Source organism: Cebus imitator, unplaced genomic scaffold (genome assembly GCF_001604975.1).
Source record: "Cebus imitator isolate Cc_AM_T3 unplaced genomic scaffold, Cebus_imitator-1.0 Scaffold24, whole genome shotgun sequence".
NCBI classification, from domain to species: Eukaryota; Metazoa; Chordata; class Mammalia; order Primates; family Cebidae; genus Cebus; species Cebus imitator.
The window spans coordinates 2,636,842-2,655,890 of NW_016107339.1; the positions used below are offsets into that span (position 1 = coordinate 2,636,842).

At 39.2% G+C, this 19,049-nt stretch overlaps 1 non-coding gene across 1 annotated transcript; it reads left to right on the forward strand.

Moving 5' to 3' along the window:
• Nucleotides 1-18,123: 18,123 nt before the first annotated feature.
• Nucleotides 18,124-18,264, forward strand: LOC119470201. Its single transcript, XR_005199092.1, has one exon. It is a non-coding gene; the product is annotated as a U4 spliceosomal RNA (small nuclear RNA).
• Nucleotides 18,265-19,049: the final 785 nt, after the last annotated feature.

The window sequence follows — 19,049 nt, forward strand, 5'->3', positions numbered from 1 at the left end:
AAAAAAAAAAAAAGAGAAAAAGAAAGAACAATAACAACAAAAAAGCACACACACACACACAAAAAGACTGGAAAATTATATACAAAAATGCTAATGGTGGATGTTCCTGGGATTGAGGCTTATGAGTGATTTTTTTTCTTTTTCTTATCAATGTTTCTATACTTTTTAGGTTGTTTCTATTACTTTTATAAAGAAAAAAAGTAGAAGTTTTTAAAAAAATCACAGACATTTGATTTAGTAGGTCCTAATTGGTTACATAGTGATTTGCTCTGGATTATTTCATGTATTTTTTCATTTTGTCATCCAGGACATCTCACAGACCTACTTGAAAGTAACATTTTTTGAAACCACTAGATTTTTAAAATGATTTTTTTATAAGGCCCTAATACCAAGTTCAAACACTTCTCTTTTTTTTGAAACGGGGTCTAACTCTGTTGCCCAGACTGGAGTGCAGTGATGCTATCTCAGCTCACTGCAGACCTTTTTAAATATGTTCCAAACTCACTATTTGCAGATGGTTGGTACAGTGATCATCCCATACAAATAGCTACTATTTTCATTGTAATAATGGTCTTGGGACAGCACATCCTACACCCATTAAGGAAAGAAACTCTCGTAGGGGCACTTGCCAGACATTCTGAAATGATTACATCCAATGGGAGTACAATCGATTTGAACTTGTATGATCAAGTAACTGATTTTAATCTTGTTGGATTTGGGGTGCCATACTTGTTGGATTTGAGATGAAATACCTTGCAATAGTAGAACTATAAGAATTTGCATGTTTGGAGTCGGGTAACACTTGTAGGATTTTTTACCGTCATCGTATATTAAGAGAGCCATGGCCCAGTAAGGCTGAGTGACCAATTCAAAACTCAAACCCAGTAAGTGTCAAAGCCAGGACCTGATTTCAGATCTCTAACCCTTAGCCTAATGCTCTCTCCAGGATCAGATTTATGTACTAGTCTTTTGCCATACAGTATATAATCTTGAGCAAGTTAATTAATCCCCCTGAGCCTTGATGTTTTTCTCTGTAAAGAATGAACAATAATACATACTTGTAAAGTTGTGGAAGAAATTAAACAAGATAATTTAACGTAGTACTGTGTCTGAAACATAGTATATGTGAATAAGTTGTGGATATTATCATAAGTAGTATTATTCCTTGGAGATCCAATTGGATTTATAGGGTAGAACTTGGAAGAGAGGCTAGAGCTCATCTGAGGAGTTCTCTGCCTGGTGATAGCATCTGGAGCCAGGAGGTGAGATTGCTGCCAGTCAGCATAGAGATGGGAGAAGCACTGAGCGGGGCAAAACAATATTAAAAGTTTAGAAGATAGATGAGAAACTAGCTTAAAAGACAAAGAACCAAGATGGTGGAAAGTCGCAGAAACCAAGGGAGCAGCGGACATTGGGTTTGGTATTTTCATTGATAATCTCGGAACAAACAGCTTTTGTTGAGGGAGAAATAGAATCCAGATGCCAAAAAAAAGTTAGGGTTTATGCATCTGTTGAAATACCTCTTTACTAAATGTGGTTGTTAAAGAGGACGGGAATCAGTTAGTAATTTAAGATGGTTGTGGGGTCAAGGAAATGTTTTACTTTTAAATATAGAGAAGATCTGAGCATGTTTATTGGCAAGAAGAGTTTAATGTAACAGAAAGAAGGATGGAAGATGAGATTAAATAATCGTTGAAGTTATAAAGAATGATCCAATTATAGGATAAGGTTGAATGAGTCTTGGCAGAAAGGAGAAATACCTCTTCTTCTGAAATAAGGGCAAAAGGAAGCTGAAGGTAGAGGGATCTTGAGATGAAGAGAAAAGTAAGTGAGGATGCTTATATTGCATGTGCTCAGTCTTCAGGGTGAACTTAATAGTTATGGTATTTCCTCAAATGAAGATCCAGGGTTAAGATGGAAGTATTAGGAAGAAATGAAACATTTGGAATAAGAACCATGGGAGAATTTGATAGTCAATAGACCCTGCACCCCAACATCAACATCTTGGCTTCCTAGGATTTGACAGACCACAGTATTTCCAAGAATGAAGTTTTGGCAACATTAAGGGAGCAAGAAGGTCTAGACTGTATTGAAAGAAGTGTTTTTTGTTTTTTTTGTTTTTTTTAAGATGGAGTCTTGCTCTGTAGCCCAGGCTGGAGAGCAGTGGCATGATCTCAGCTCACTGCAACCTCTGCCTCCCGGATCCCAGTTCAAGCAATTCTCCTGCTTCAGCCCCCTAAGCAGCTGGGATTACAGGCAGGTGCCACCATGCCCAGCTAATTTTTGTATTTTTAGTAGAGATGGGGTTTCACCATGTTGGCCAGGCTGGTCTTGAACTCCTGACCTCGTGATCTGCCCACCTTGGCCTCCCAAAGTGCTAGGATCACAGGCATGAGCCACCGTGCCTAACTGAGAGAGATTTTATCAGAATACGATGATGGAATGGAAAAGAGGTAGTGCCCCCTGTTAAAAAATAAAAGGTATATGTTCAGTGTACATCACGTAGTAGGAACTGGGGAAATTTCCAGTGAGTGACATTCTGGCAGTGGAACAGTTTTGAGAGATGATGTGTGAGGTTTGTGGCTGAGGTGAAGAAAGGCAGAGACTGGAGGGTTTGGAACTGAGGAGGTTAAGGAACTGAGGCCAGAGGCTTTAATAGTTTGTTATTGCAAGCTAACACTGGGTGATAGCAGAAGACTGTGAGCAACAGTATCCCTCAGTTAGGTATGTAAATGGCATAAAATGCCGGGTCAGGGGCTCCTTCAAGCAGCTGCAGCTCAGAGCTCAGCATTTCTGCTCACTTCATTGCCTACATACAGACTTTGGATGTCTCCCTGTGATCTTGACAGGCTGGTAGTTTTTAATCCTGGTAGTCCTATCACCTCCAGAGACCCTGTGCTCCTGGGTTTCCCTGCAGGGAGAGAATGTGCCTACCTGCATTTCCCCTGAAGTGCTTGTTTGTTCGTTACCCAGATTCCCAAATATCGTCAAGCCTCCCCTGTTGTGCCAGCCTGCGCCTCTCATTTAGAGAGGAGTGTGATGCCGCTATCCATTTTGCAGTCTTTGTGCACATCAAAACAAACAAACAGAGACCCAAACACACCCCAGCAGGCTTATTGTCAGAGAATTAGCTCCCATGCTGGCACAACCAGACGAATTTAGATAAGAATAGCTTAAAATAAATCCTCCCAGGCAAACTGGTCACAGGCCAGAGCTATGGGATAACTTCTGGCTACAACCGCATTCTGTACACATGTTCTGTTATCCTAAAATATTTTATTTTATATTTTTTAAGGGAGCCAGAGGTAAAAGGGAAGCAAATTAAAATTGCCTTCTTCTCACTGAAGCCTGAGGTAGATGAGGAGGTATTTGGTTAAGAAGTCAGACAGCATGGGTGAACATTCAAGAGCACCTGTTTATGATTATTTTTTGCCTCCAGGTAAATTGAAATTTGATCTTCTACTGCTAGAGGCTTCTCTTTCCTAGAAACATTAACCCCATGCATCAGTTGGAAGGCATTCCTCTCCTAGGTCAAGCCTGTGGCTCGCACCTCTGTAAATATCTGGCCCTCCTCTATAACCTTGAAAGCTACCTATGAACAATCCTTGACACTTGGTGCCAGTTTAACATAATAAATGTCTTTGGGGACTATCTCCGTAATTACAGGAAGAAAAATCATTTTCATCTTGTAGCTAAATCGAGTGGATTCAAAGCTAGTGCCTAGATTTTCTTTAAATACCTCTTTCTTCAGGGAAATCTGAGTCTAACATTGTGACATTGCATTGGCCAGTTTCAAATTATTATAACTATGATTTCAACATTCCCAAGTCTGGCTGTGTGGATAGATGGTGACCCAGCAAGGGAACAAGTTGTAGAATCAGGAATAAGATTAATGCTTTTCAGCCGGTGACATAGAAAATATGTATGAGCCTAGCTTGTAACTATTCTACTTTCTTTCTCAGACAATTTTTGCAAGGAGGAAGTAACTTTGATTTTCTGAAAAGCAAAGGGAGTTGTGATGGCAACAAACCTTGATCTGTTTTGTGGACCAATAAGTGAAACTATTGTTCCAAACCTACATTTCCAAATCAAAACTTGCTTTCTGTTAAAACTCCCAGTTCCCAATCCAGGACGCTCCAATTCATTCTGAAATGAGTTATAAGGTTGAGCAAGACACCGCCTTTTATTAAATAATAAAGAGGCAGTAATTATTAGGTCAAACAGATCTGTGTTTAAATCTTAACCACTGAGTAATCTGAGCAAGTTATTTAACCTCTGATGTTTAGTTTTGTCATTGATAAAATTATCATAACGTTTTCTACCTCTCAAGGTTACTATGAGGATTAAATAACACAATATATATAAAACAATTAGTAGGACGCATTTGCTAGCAGGAAGAAGTAACTATAATGAGCTCTATGTGTAAGGCACAGTGCTAAATTCTTTATAAAGAGTAACTCATTTAATCCTCACAACAGACCTACTGACCTATCATGACCTATGGCATAAGACCTATTATGAAGATCCATTGTTTACACAGAAACACAAAGAGGTCTGACATGTTAGAGATGAGAGGAGAGGTGTAAGAATAAACTGTGTATAATAACAAAAACTATGATGATGATGGCGGCGGTGGTGGTAGCGGTGGTTAGCATTTGTTGGAATCTTAGTAAGTCCCAGATCTTGTGCTAACTATTTTAGTTTGCAGTATCTTGTTCCTGTGTCATAACTAACATGAGAAATAACATTCAATTTTAAGCTCAATTTTTTACTAAAGAAAACAGAAGTACAGAGAAGATTAAAAACTTGCCCGATGTCACACAGCTGATCAGTGGTGGCACTGGGACTTAAACTGAGCTCTTGTTGACATTCTCTCTTCTCTTAAGAGATTCTGCTCTTAGCGTCTAGCTCAGTAATTTTCAGTGTGGTTCACAGAAACAGCATCGGCATTACCTGGGAATTTATAAGAAAGATAACTTCTCCAGTCCCACCCAAGACCTACTGAATCAGGAAGCGTGGAGTGGAGTCCAGCACTGGAGTTCAGTGTTTTAACAGCCCCTCCAAGGGATTCTGATGCATGCTCAAGTTTGAGAACCATGTCTTAGACTATATTGCTTCCCTTTATGGGGGCACTTTAGGCTTGGTGAGCCTAATCTATTGAATTGATTTGATCTTTTCAGTTGGATGCAGCCTTTGCATCTGGCTATCTCCAGAACAAAATCTCACCGTCCCATTCCTTTGGCCCTCCATTGTTCACTGAGTTAACGTTGCTGTGCCTCAGTATTCTCTGGTGTGCAATGGATAGAATCACATCACCCACCTGGGTTGGATGCAATGAACATTAAGTGCAACAGTCCATGTGTGAGGTATGAGCTCTGTGCTTAACAACTCTAACTACACAATAAATATTTGCTATTACAAATATCTATTTATATTTGCTATATTTATAATGCCCAGAGGGCAGTCAGCGGCTAAAGTACCTTGTTCCCAGGTACTGCACATTTCAGAAAAGCCGAAGTAGAAGGAAACTAACCTTAATCCGGAAGATGGTGATTTGTCTACCCTGTGATTCAATAAAGGCCGCAGACTCTACCTAAATAGGCTGTGAGTAAATCGGGGACTGTGGACTTAACTGCTCTGAGTCACTAATGAGTGATAAAGAAATGGATACTCTTCAAATCCTTTTTTTTTTTTCCTTTGGCTTTTAATTTCACCAGGGGAAACTCTCACGAAACAGCCCATTCGTTAAAACGCTCGAGTAGAAACACAAAAGCAAGGATAATGGGGTGTGTTCATCAGCCAGCGTTTCCTCTCCTTACCTAACTCCTGCTCCTGTTTAAAGGCAAAAAAAGCTTCAGTGCTACGCAATGTGAGCACTGTCAGAAAACCAACGCCAAAAGCCTTGGGAGGCGTCGCTTGACCCTGCGAAAAGTGCAGAGCATGCAGCAGGCACTGCTGGAGCACCGTGACTGCCTGAGAGGGAGGTGGCATCTGTGCCCTATTCATCTGTGCCCCTAGATTGTTTTATCATCCAGAGGATAAACCCAGGGGGATTTTCTAGGGCATTCCACGCCCCGTCCCTCCACCATAGGAAACCTAAGGGATGATGTGTTCTTTTGCTAGGGCTGCAGTAACAAGTACCACACACGGTGGCTTAAACAACAGAATTTTATTATCTCACATTACTGGAGGCAGAAGTCCGAGATCAAGGTGTGGGCTGCCGGTTGTGAAGGAGAATCTACTCCCTGCCTCTCTCTTAGCTTCTGGTGTTTTGCTGACAATCTTTGGCATCCTAGGCTTCTACTGCATCATGACATCTCTGCCTTCATCTTCACATGTTCTCCCTGTATGAATGCCCACGTCTAAATTTCTCCCTTTTCTAAGAATTTTGGTCATATTGGATTAAGGGACCCATTCCACTCCAGTATAACTTCATCTTAATGAATATCATCCTCAATGACCTTATTTCCAAATAAGGTCACACTCTGAGGTACTAACGGTTAGGAATTCAACATATGAATTCGAGTGAAGGGGACACAAATCAATTCATAACAGACGGTGAGAAAAACTCTGGGCCCACTAAGAAGATAGTTCTGGTCTTTAAATGGGCCTGGGGCAGCACTTCACACACTGTAATATATACACAATCACCTGAGGATCTTGCTAAAATGCATATTTTGATTCAGTCCATCTAGGGTGGGTGCCGAGATTGTGTTTTTCTAGCCAGCTCCTAGTGATGCTACCTCTGCTATTTTGAGTAGCAAGGTCCTGGAGGAATTTCATGACAGTTGATTCTATTGTTGTTTCTTACATCTATTGTACTTCTTCCCAGGGGCTTTCTGGAAGCCACATTTCAGTGGTTCAGGGCATAGAAATAATCAAATTAACAAAATTCAGAGGCCCTCAGAACCATTCATGTCTAGACCAGGGGAGCTAAAGGGTGTTTGGCACAGAAGTTATTTTCTAAGCTGTGTCCACAGCCCTCAGCTCATATGTGTCATTTTTCAATCTATTAGAGCTGTGGTCTGAGCATGGCCATGGCGGTTTCCATGTGGTTTAGCTCTCCCGGGACCCCACTGATTACAGGACTACTTGAGGATGGGCTAAGTTTTTCTTGGAGTACTTTAATAAATTAATACCTAGACTGGGGGAAAATATTTTCAACATATGTAACAAGCCAAGTATTAGCATGCAGAACATATATATATATATAAAACCTCTGCAAATCAAATGACTCAATATAAAAATAGCAAAGGGTTATGAAAAGGGAATTCACCTAGGAGGAAACCTTAATGACTAATAAGCATATGAAAATATTTTTGTTCCCATTATAACTAGAGAAATTCAAATTAAAACATTAAAGCATGATTATTTCTTGCTTTCTAGAGGAATAAGCATTTAAGACATTAATTGATGGCATGAGTGGGGAGAAATGGGTACTCTTATTCATGGACAGGAATATAAATTGGAGGTCAATTTTGGATTACTGCTGTATCTGAGATATCTAATTCCTACATCTGTGGGATTCCATTTTCTGTTATCTACTCTACAGAAACACTTACATGGATACATAAAGAAGCATGTTTAGGGAAATTTATTGAACTATTCATTATTAACAATAGCAAAAAATTGTTGACAATCTAAATGTGCATCAGTAACATTTCTTGGCTACTTATAATGTCACAGATCCTGTTATAAGTGCTTTTCATCTGTACAAGAACTCTCTGATGTAGTTACCATCCAAATTCCCATTTTAGAGATGCAGAAACTGAAGTAGAGATAGGTTAAGTAACTTGCTTAAGGCCACTCAGCTGGGACAGAGATGAGATGTGAATCCATGTTGTCCAGCTGCATAGGAAAAACTCTTAACTATGTCAAGCAACCATATCTAGACAACTAGAATGGGGTGGTCTCCCTGTCTTGGTGTGAAGAGATCTCTAAGAAGTATCGATAAATGATAAAAGCAAGTTGAACAATGAGCCATATAATCTGACATCATCTATGTAAAAAAAAGAAAACCCTGAACACTTACATACTTTATGGAGACTCATTTATGCATGTAAATCCAGTAAAAAGTTCTAGAGGGTGCCACAACAAACCACTTACTCAAGGTTATCTCTGAAAAGGGAAAGGGAGTGGCTCTGGAGATCATGGCGGGGGGTACAAAGAGCATTTGTACTCTTATTTGCAATAAGGATTTTTTTTTGTTTTGTTTTGAAGGATTAGATGTTAATGTATTATTTTGTAATTAACGTTAATTTTAAAACATTAATTCATGATACCAGTTCTTAGTCCTGCACTGATGGCACTGCTCTCTGGAAAGAACTGAGACACCCACTGCATTCCCTTTTGGCCAAATCCTTCCCTTCCTGCTCAATCTGGCATTTCCACAGAGCCATCCTCTGAGCACATTTCCTTTCCTCTATCATTCTCATCACTATCACTATTTGTTTATCTTTTGTTAAGGTGTTATTTCTTAGCCCTGTGATGGTTGTTTATGAATGCTCCTGTTATAATTGGGAAGAATATGAAACCTTTTGTTTAAGAGAAGATAGGGGTCTAGTGGCTACCACATACTATAAAGTAGCTGATGGAGGGGGAAAGAGAATATTTAGGAAGATCCTTACATTCTTGAAATTATCTCTCCCCTAGTAGGTCTAACAAAATCTTCAATTTTCCTGGCAACTCAAAATGATTTTTCCTCTTACATCAAGTTCATCCTGGTTAATCACCTCTCCTCCCATTTCCCTCTACCTGTGCCCAAACCACTTCCATAATCAAATGAACATAGACTTGTAAAAAGAAATGGAATTTATAATTGATTTTTATTTATTGAACATGCAGATGTACTAAGTAATGTCTAGAGCATATAGACAGCAGATTTAAATAGTTCCTTTTCATTTTTAGGCTGAAACCAGATGGCCAGTTCTACTTGCTATTGCATCTAGCACATTCTGATTGGCTGACCTGGAAAAGGACATGCTTGCAGCATATCCCAGCCCTGTCCTCTCCTCCTCCACACTTACATCAAAGTCTCACAAAAAAAACACTCTCCCCTCCAAAAGCATTGTTCATCCTCTAAGACTCAAATTTCAGGGATTCTTTTCTGCTTGACCTCCAGAATACACTGAAATTTAAAAAAAAAGATATCATATTCTGGGTAACCCCAATGAACACAGTCTTGCTTCTATATTCCTTATGTAGGCATTATAAGGAGGAATTGTAGACCTATGAGAATGAAAACAATAAAACTTTTAGAAGAAAATATAGGACAAAAACTTTGTGATCTTGGGTGGGACAAAGAGTTCCTAGTTACTATATCAAAAGCATGATCCTTAAAGGAAAAAAAATGGATAAATTGAACTTTATCAAACTTGAAAACGCTTGTGCTTCAAAAGACGCCACTGAGGCAATGATTAGGCAAGACGACACTGGGAGAAAATATTTGCAAGTCATATATCTGGCAAAGGACTTTATCCAGAGTATATAGAACAAAGTGCTACAAGTTACAAGAAAACAACCCAATGGTAAAATGACAAAATATTTGATAGACATTTTACCAGAAAAGGAATATAAATGGCTAATAAGCATATTAAAATGCTCAGTATCATTAGCCATTTAAGAAATACAAATTAAAATCAATGATATACCTCTGTACACCTGTGGAATGACCTTAGTTAAAAAGACAGACAGACATCACCAAATGTTGGGAAGGATGTGTATGGAGAAACTGGAAACTTCATGCACTGCTGGTGGGAATATTAAATGGTACAGCTCTTCTGGAAGCAGTTAGATAGCTTTTTTGAAAAAATTAAACCTTCTGGCCGGGCAAGGTGGCTCATGCCTGTAATCCCAGCACTTTGGGAGGCCGAGGGGGGTGGATCATGAGGCCAAGAGATCAAGACCATTCTGGCCAGCATGGTGAAATCCTGTCTCTACTAAAAAAATAGAAAAATTAGCTGGGCATGGTGGCGTGCACCTGTAGTCCCAGCTACTCAGGAGGCTGAGGCAGGAGAATTGCTTGAACCCAGGAGGTGGAGATTGCAGTGAGCTGATTGTGCCACTGGCACTCCAGCCTGGGGCCTGGTGACAGAGCAAGACTCTGTCTCCAAAAACAAAACAAAACAAAACAAAAAGTAAACCTTCTATACCACCTTCCACTGTGGAGGGTGGAGGAAGCAATTCCACTTCTTGAATCTGTGCAAGAGAAAATGTAATGTCCACACAAAGACACGTATACAAATGTTCACAGTAGCAGTATTTATAATGACCAAAAACTAAAAACAACCTAAAAGTTCATCAACTGGTGAGTAGACAACAAAATATGGTGTATCAATACAGTGAAATGTTACTTAAAAAGAAAAAGAAATAAAGTACTGATACTTGCCACAACATGAATGGACCTCAATAAAAGTGCTAAGTGAAAGAATTCAGATGTAAAAGATTACATGTTGCATGATTCTATTTATATGAAATGTCTAGAAGAGGCAAATTGATACAGACAGAAGGCAGATCAGAGGTTGCCTAGGGTTGGGGGTGAGAGCAGCAATTAATTGGAAATGGGCATGAGGAAGCTTTTTGGGAGAATGGAAATGGTCTAAAATTAGAGTGTGGTTTTACTCTATAAATTTACTAAAAATCAGTGGATTGTATACTTACAACTGGTGAATTTTATGGCATGCAAATTACACATCAATAAACCTGTTTATTTTAAAACAACAACAACAACAACTAATGGCCGGTACAGTGGCTCATGCCTGTAATCCCAGCACTTCTGGGAGGCCAAGGCAGGTAGATCATTGAGGTCAGGAGTTTGAGACTGGCCTGGCCAACATGGTAAAACCCTGTCTCTACTAAAAATACAAAAAAATAAAATAAAATAAAATAAAAAATAAAAAATTAACTAGGCATGGTGGCAGGTGCCTGTAGTTCCAGCTACTCAGGAGGCTGAGGCAGAAGAATTGCTTGAACCTGGGAGGTGGAGGTTGCAGTGAGCTGAGATCACGCCACTGCACTCCAGCCTGGGCGACAGAGCGAGACTCTGTCTCAAATAAATAAATAAATAAAAATAAAATAAACACAACTAATAGTATCCCTGTGTGCTTGACCTGGACAGGGTCATTTGATCTATCACTCTAATATTAACTTTGTTATTTGCTAGCCACATTAACCAAGACCTTTTGTGCCCAGGGAAGTTCATTATTCACTTCAGGGATTGACCAGTATTCTGTATCATTTTAAAGACTGAGTACTAAAACAGTAAAGGGCAGATCAGATAACAAAGATGCCTACTCTTTCATATAATGGTTACTATTCTGAGAAAGTTCAACTTGCTTCTATAGCTGCCAACCTATAAAGTTATTTAAAGAGTTCTGGATAAGTGCTGTGGACATTTTTGTAGACAAATACTTCCTTCCCCTCACTCAGGGCTGAAACTCTTCTTTCAGATTTATTTGGTCATGTTTACACTCTCCCGCCATTGAGAAGACAGGGTTAACAAGCAGGATAGAGGAGTCAACACAGATTCTAAGAGAAGTTGGAAGTCACTAATTCGAATTCCAACTCTAACAAGCCAGTGAAATAATATGCAACAGTGTCTGGGGATTCTTAAAGTTCTCTATGCATAATAGCTGGTATTATTATAATTCAATAAATCTACAGTGTTTTTTAAAAGTTTTAAATGGCTTATCTTAAAATCAGAGAGTCTATGTTGAATTATTACCAGTATGAATCCATGATTACCACAATTTTGAATTGAACTCAGTATCCTTTCTCCCAAACTTTTAACTTGCCCACTTGTTAAAAGACCTTTCTTAAGCCCTTGAGGCTGAAATTCATCCCCAGATCTTGTCTATTTGCCTTTTGATATATTCCCAGGTTCTTGCTGCATGTCATCAGCGTCTGAGCTTATGACAGCAAGCTTTTGTCTTGCTTCCCCCTTTTATTATCCTTTAGATTATGTCCTGACCCATCACGTTTTCCCGTCTAAAACATGCAGTGGCTCACTAGCACCTCTTCTTTTACTATCCGGTCTCACCCAATAGTTTCTTTTCTCACATCTCCCCAGCATAGATCCCCTTCTCCAGTGAGATCACCCCCTTTCCTGATCTACTCATTCTTGCCTCAGTCTTAGGCTATGTCAAGAAGACCCCCATTTATTTTTAAGTGTTTTCTTCAAGCATCATCCCAAGACTCTTTTTGTAAATAGTAAATTAGAAGGAGGGTTGTCCTTGGTCTCTCTGTGCTCCTCACTCTGTCCATTTTCATAGACACCCAGTGCTCCATGATTCTGGGTTTCCACTGAGGCTTCCCCCAAGTGGGCTTCAAACTGATACCTTCTCTTGACCAGTCTATATACATTTCCATTTCCCCGATTTTCAGATCTTTTAGGAACTTGACTTGATAAACTAATTAATATTATGAAATAAACAAATCCACACATTTGACCCCTGTCAAGAATATCTCATTTTAAAATGGGGTAATGTGAGATATAATGCAATATCCCAACAACTACTAATAATGTAGAATGTGACACAAATGGAAAGCAAAATACAGTGGAGGTGAGGGGAATACACAGGGACATTATCCCAAGGTCATTGACATTACTCTTTGTAAGCTCTCACTCTGCCTGCTAAAATGCTGCCTTATCCCTCTGTGATGTGTGTCCCAAGTCTTTTCTGGCACAGCATTCCTGGAGGCACACAGGTTTAGGAGTTGAAAGACCTGGATCTCGATCTCAGTCCTGGCTCAGCTATTGACTAGATGTGTGACTTTGGACAAGTCACTCAAACTCTCTGGGCCTCAGTTTTCTCATCTGTACACTGGGGATCATAATATTTAGTTTGTGGAGTGGTTGTGAGGGTCGGATGAAATAAGATATACAAAGTACCTAGCAAAAGTGTCTAGCACATAGTAAGAAGTAAACACAGAGGTAACAGATCACCTTGTGAAGCCCTGCCTTTGAGTAATGCCATGAAGACATGCTGCCATCTCCTCAAACTGTCCTCAAAGACAGGGACTTATCTTTCCTTATGTTTTGTTCAAAATTACAGTGGTTCCCTTATTTGTGTGTGCATGTGTATTAATATATATTTATTTGTCCCCATATTGTTTCATAAGATATTCAATAAGGCTTGTGTCTTTAAATTAAGCATTTAAGAAAATAATTAACTTCAAATTTACTTTTAGTCTTTAGGTAGTGTAAATCTATATAAAAAGTCAAAGCTCTAGGGGTCACTTAGTCTACCCCAAAATACCATTGCCTAGATTTTTTTTTTAATTGAAGAGATCTCTAGTAACATATTAAAACAACTTAAAAACTTTTATGAAGTCATAGTGCTTCTACACACATTCTTGTTGCAATCCAAATGCTTCTTCTCTTTTGTGAAAAAGTATTCAATCTTTCTAAACGGCTGAGTAATTTAGCCACCAGCCTTTTCCTGTGGTAGATGCTAAGTAGGTCTCATATTCTAACCAATACATAATATGAGTCTTTAGGACTGAAAAATAAAGAATTGTTCACTAGTAGTATATTATATGCATAGGATAATGCGGTAGTTAAGAGCATAATTTTAGCTTCAATTAGAAGACCAGCTTTTGCTTTCTTAGAAATCGTGCGCTCCCTCAGCCTCTTTCCTCATCTGGAAATGCGATAATACTTGAACCTACTGCACAGAGTTAAAATGAAGGTAAATGGAAATCATGAATATGAAGTGATTAGCACAGTGTCTGCCACACAGTAAGTTCTCAACTGTTATTCTATTGATAAAGTTATCATTTTAATAGTCCAGCCATCCTACTGGATACTTTCAAATACATTCTCCTTATGGACCTAGAAATTTCCATATCCCAGAGCGCTACAGGAAAAGGCAAGTTATGTAACAGCCTGCATTTTTCTGATTCCTTCTTCACTCATTCTGAGGACACTTGAGTCACATCATTTTAAAAAACTTTTCTTTTCTTTTTCGTTTTATAGATACATAATAATTATAATAATTGTACATATTTATGGGGAGACATGTGATATTCTGATACAAGCATACAATGTATAATGATCAAATCAGAGTAACTGGGATTTCCACCACCTCAAACATTTATCATTTCTTTGCATTGGGAATATTCCAAATCTACTTTTCTAGTTATTTTAAAATATACCATATATTATTTTTTAAAATTATAGTAAAATATGCATAACATAGAGTTTTCCATCTTAACTGTTTTTAAGTGTACAGTCAACTGGTGTCAAGTACATTGACATGGTTATGCAACCAACCTCCAAAACATTTTTCGTCTTGTAAAACTGAAACTCTGTACCCGGTAAACACAAACTTCTCACTCCCTTCTCCCCCAGTCCCCTGCCAACCACCATTCTTTCTGTCTCTATGAATTTGACTAATATGGGTACCTCATATAAGCTGAATTACACACTATTGTAATTCAACCTTATGTGACTGGTTTATTTTACTTAGCATAATGTCCTCAAGATTCATCCATGTTGCGGCATGTGTCAGAATTTCCTTCCTATTAAAGGCTGAATACTATGCCATTGTGCATATATGTCACATTTTGTTTATCCATTTATCTATCAATGAACACTTGGGTTGCTTCCACTTCTTGACTATTGTGAATAATGCTGTTATCAACATGGATGTACAAATACTTCCTCAAGACCCTGTTTTCAGTTATTTTGGGTATATCCTCAGAAGTGGAATTGCTGCATCACATGGTGATTCTATTTTTAATTTTTTGAGGACCTGACATATTGTTTTCCATAGTGTGAAGCACCCTTTTAGGGGTCCTTATCAAGTTCACACAGAGGCCATGACATGCAGCTTCACAGCTGTCCCATCTTGTCTCTTGTTCAGCTTACACAGAGATACCTGCTGTGCAGCTACTATGGGCCAAAGGTTCCCCTGCCCTTCTGCAGACCTTGATGTCTGCCAATATCCTTGACATCTGCCTGATATTCTGTTAGTTAGTGTTGTCTGCACCTTGGGTGGTATCTCTTGTCACAGCCAAGGCTGCCTGTAACAGTTAAGGTTTGTTGAAGGACATTATGTGACAGGGGCTGAGCTAAGTACTTTGCTCCATTATCTCATTTAATGCTCACCACAACCTTTTAGACTGGCCCAGAATACCAGCTCCTTAGACCAGTGTGGTTCTCACACTTGGATGCACATTAGATTCAAGAAAAGGAGGGACTTAGAAAATCCCAATGCCCAGCAGAGGCCCCATGCTAATTAAATTGGAATCTGAAAAGTTTTTACAAAGATCAACAGCTGATTCCAGTTTACAGCCAGCTTTGAGAAACAGGGATTTTAGATCCTTGTTCAAAGTGTGGTCTGGCTGATTGAGCTGACCAGAAATGCAATCTCTTGTGCAATACCTTAAACCTACTGAATCAGAATCCACATTTTAACAAGAGCCCCCTGGGTTTTGTATGCACATTGAAGTTTGAGAAGCACTGCCTTAGACCACAGAACATTTAACTCAGACAGATAAATCCAGTGAGGCAATAAAACTTTCACCTGAGGGTCTCTAAGTGATTCCTAATCATTAGCTAATTCATCTTCCTAACAGAACACTACACCTATTTTAGAGATGCATAAAGAAAGGCGCATTTGTAATTTTAATTATTTGATTATCTCTCATTGTTGAATATTCTAATTTCCAGGCTGAAGCATTATGACTCGTTAAATCATTCCCTCCCTTATAATCCCTAAACCAATTTCTAAAGTAAAAATCAAATGCAGTAAGCAACCAAATGAAGGCAAGCCACATCTATAGAGAGAAAAACATTCCTTTTTACCCCTAGGGCCAGTTCTTTCCTGTTTGTTCTGTGGCCTCTTCTGCGTATCTGATGACTACCAAAAATGTTTCCTTCCAGATTTTTTGCAAGCTTTTACTTGTAGAGTCCTATTTGCAGAGTCTCAGCTTCTCCCAAGAATTTAGCACATCGCAGGCATGTAGGTCCTATTTTCTTAGCACTCTCCTAACCTTTTCAGCTTTATACTAAAACAACAAATTAGCATTCACCTTTGCCAAACCCACAAATATTTGTACAATTAAGCAGTAAGCTTTGTAGTTAGAAAGGGAAGACAGCTCCTTTCCGTTTTGTGGCGCCTAGCAGACGTTATTTGGGGGTGTGGGAGGTTTGGCTAGATTAAGTCAGATTAGCAATATCGGATAAATAGGGCCACTGTCAAGACATTTAACGATACATTGAAGCATTCTGTGTAAGGGATGTATAATTCAACAGCTTTGATATGTGGTAGTTCTCAATAGCTCTCAGGGAGGTGGCCTGTAGAGAAATTCATCAGTAAGTCATCGGAACAAGAGATTTTACTGGATTTTAGAAAATTAACAATCAAGGAATATGCCCGAGACAAAACCCAAAGCTCTAGAGGGTAACCAAGGTGAAGGCTTTCTGACCCCAGACCCTATTAGACTTCTTTATTTCCAGGGATATTGTGAGCTAATCTTCTGTAAATGATCTATGCCCGCTCTATTCATGGCTGCATCCTGACTAGGCTGCCTTTGGTTTCTGGTCCCCTGGCCAGTCACAATGCTAAAGCAGGCCAGAGTTCAATGGAAGCCAGATCCCATGCCTGGAGCAGATATGGTGTGTAGCTTCGGTTTCCTGTTCTCATTCTAACAGTAACTGTTTCTTTGCCTCATTCTTTTTGGAGAGGTGGAGTGTATTATCTTTAAGATGAATGTCTCTATTTTAAAACAGGGCTTTGTGAACAAAGCCTCATCTCTATTAAGGGAAAGCACAGAGGGGAGGCTGGAGCAGAGCAGAAGTCTGAGGGGAGGAGAAGAGTATATTTACTGTAGCTGTATCTTTGGAAGTAAGAACCTATTTGAAATACAGTCCAAAAGCAAAACAGTAAGCATAGTTGTATTCAGAGGACTCTGGTATCATAATTTACTTGGGCCAGAGGAAGAGATCCCTATGTAAAAACACATGGAAAGGGAAAAAGGAAAACATTCAACCAAATAGAAGAATTTTGAAATTTGAATGTGAGTCAGCCAGGCCCATCCTGAAATGTCATCAGACTTGTAAGCTTTAGAGGAGTTGTTCAGTTTTCTTTGACCAGCCAGGGTGAGCACAATCCACCTCTATTGCGTGTAGTCCTCACCAATCTTTCAGATTCTCTTCATTACCAGAAGAAAGGAATGGAAGTTTCCTGCCCACAGCAAAACATTGAGATTCCCCAATGGACAGCTGGTGGGAATCTGTTATTTCCCAAGCCTCCTTTGCTTAACAAACTTGGTCACAATCTTTTATTCTGGGAGGAAGAAAAACCACTACATTAAGGATTTTCTTAGGGATTTCTCATGACAATCTAGTACTGGTTTCATGAAAATAGTGCTTTTGCATTTTCTAATAGCCCCTAATTTTTTTAGAATTAGATAACAAGCAGATGTAGGAAGAACAAAATAGTCTCCCCTGATGTATTTGAAACCACCCTTCCCCTTCTTTTCAGTGCCTTGGCCACTGTTAATCAACTATGGTGTGTACCTGATGGCTCTTTTCCCAAGGTGAGCTTGTATCTCAGATGGTTCTTTGATGATCTTCCAGGAAGGTCTTCTATCTTCTGATACAATGGACTCTGGTAGCACACACCACCAGTCACCCAGAATGTCTAGCCTTTTAAAATTTCTAGTAGTGAGCAGAGTTTCAACTCCAGCTGAGACTCCCCAGTGCTTATCCAATGTAGAAACCAAAGAATTCAATGGGCTTGACGCCAAGTATGCAGACTTGCATGACCACAAGTGACTGCATCAGGCATTCTCCGGGGCATAAATATGATAATAAGACTGAGAACCAACATTTCTTAAGTCCTTCTTACGTGCCAGTTTGATTACAGGTGTATCGTATTCATCGATTACAGTGTATAATAGATTCAACCTCGTAGAAATTAAGTGACTATTATTATTTCTTTTTAATATGGGGGAAACTGAGGTATAGAGAAGCTAGACAACTTGCTCAAGGTCTCATAGCCAGTAAGCAGCAGGGCAAGGATTTGAACCAAGTACTTCAGTACCAGAGCCTGCCCTTTAACCACTGTGATATTCTGAGGAGATTCAAACATGTTATTTCAGATAATCGAAGCAGTTAGCTTTGTACACTGGTGGTATCGTAGCCAATGAGGTTTATTCAAGGCATGATTATTGCTAACTGAAAACTTTTCCCAATACCCTGCCATGATGACTTGAAATACAGTCAGCATTGGCAATTTTTGACAGTCTCTATGGAGACTGGATTAAAAAAAAAAGCAGTTATACCTAAGTCAATTGACCCTGAAAATGGAGATTTCCTACCTTTTCCAAGGCTTTCAATGAATTCCTAGAAGCAGTAGTCTTTGAGCTGTCCCTCTGTAGGTTGTCACAGGTGCTGACTTTCACATGGGGCACCCATCATATTAGATGTGCATAACAGAAGCCAAATTCAATGCTCTACAGTGATGGAAATATCCATTCAAAAGGGAAGTACACCTCTCTCTAAGAGTCCTAAACCTTTATAAAGATTCTTCCTTATGTCATCAGTAGTGAATGTCCCACTGCTTTTTATATCACTAGAAAGGGAAACTTTGCTGTAAATAGTGGCTCTCTCCTTAGTGGCACACTTCTATACTGCTTGTACATTTCCTGCTTCCCACAATTCATGATAGAGCCTCTATGTGCTTGGCAAAATTGTCCAAACATTGCAGTCATCCCTAATACCTACAAAGCAACTAAAGAATAGAAAAGATCTATATACCTGACAGATTTGAGAGCAGAAAAGGTCACAGCCTTCTTTTTGGTTTGCTTTGAATAAATCAAATCTAGGTCTAGGTATCACTCAAAATTATGAGAGATCTGTCATTGGTCAATTTTCCATTTCAGGGACTATCTTCCCCTATCTCTGCTCATAGAATATCTTACTGGTTTACACAGTCCAGAGTACTAAAGGAGGATCTAGGTTCTCAGGCCACGGTGTAGTTTTTGCTCAAACCTGGATGGATTATTTAAAATTCTAGCTCTGCTGTCATTCTGCTCCTTGC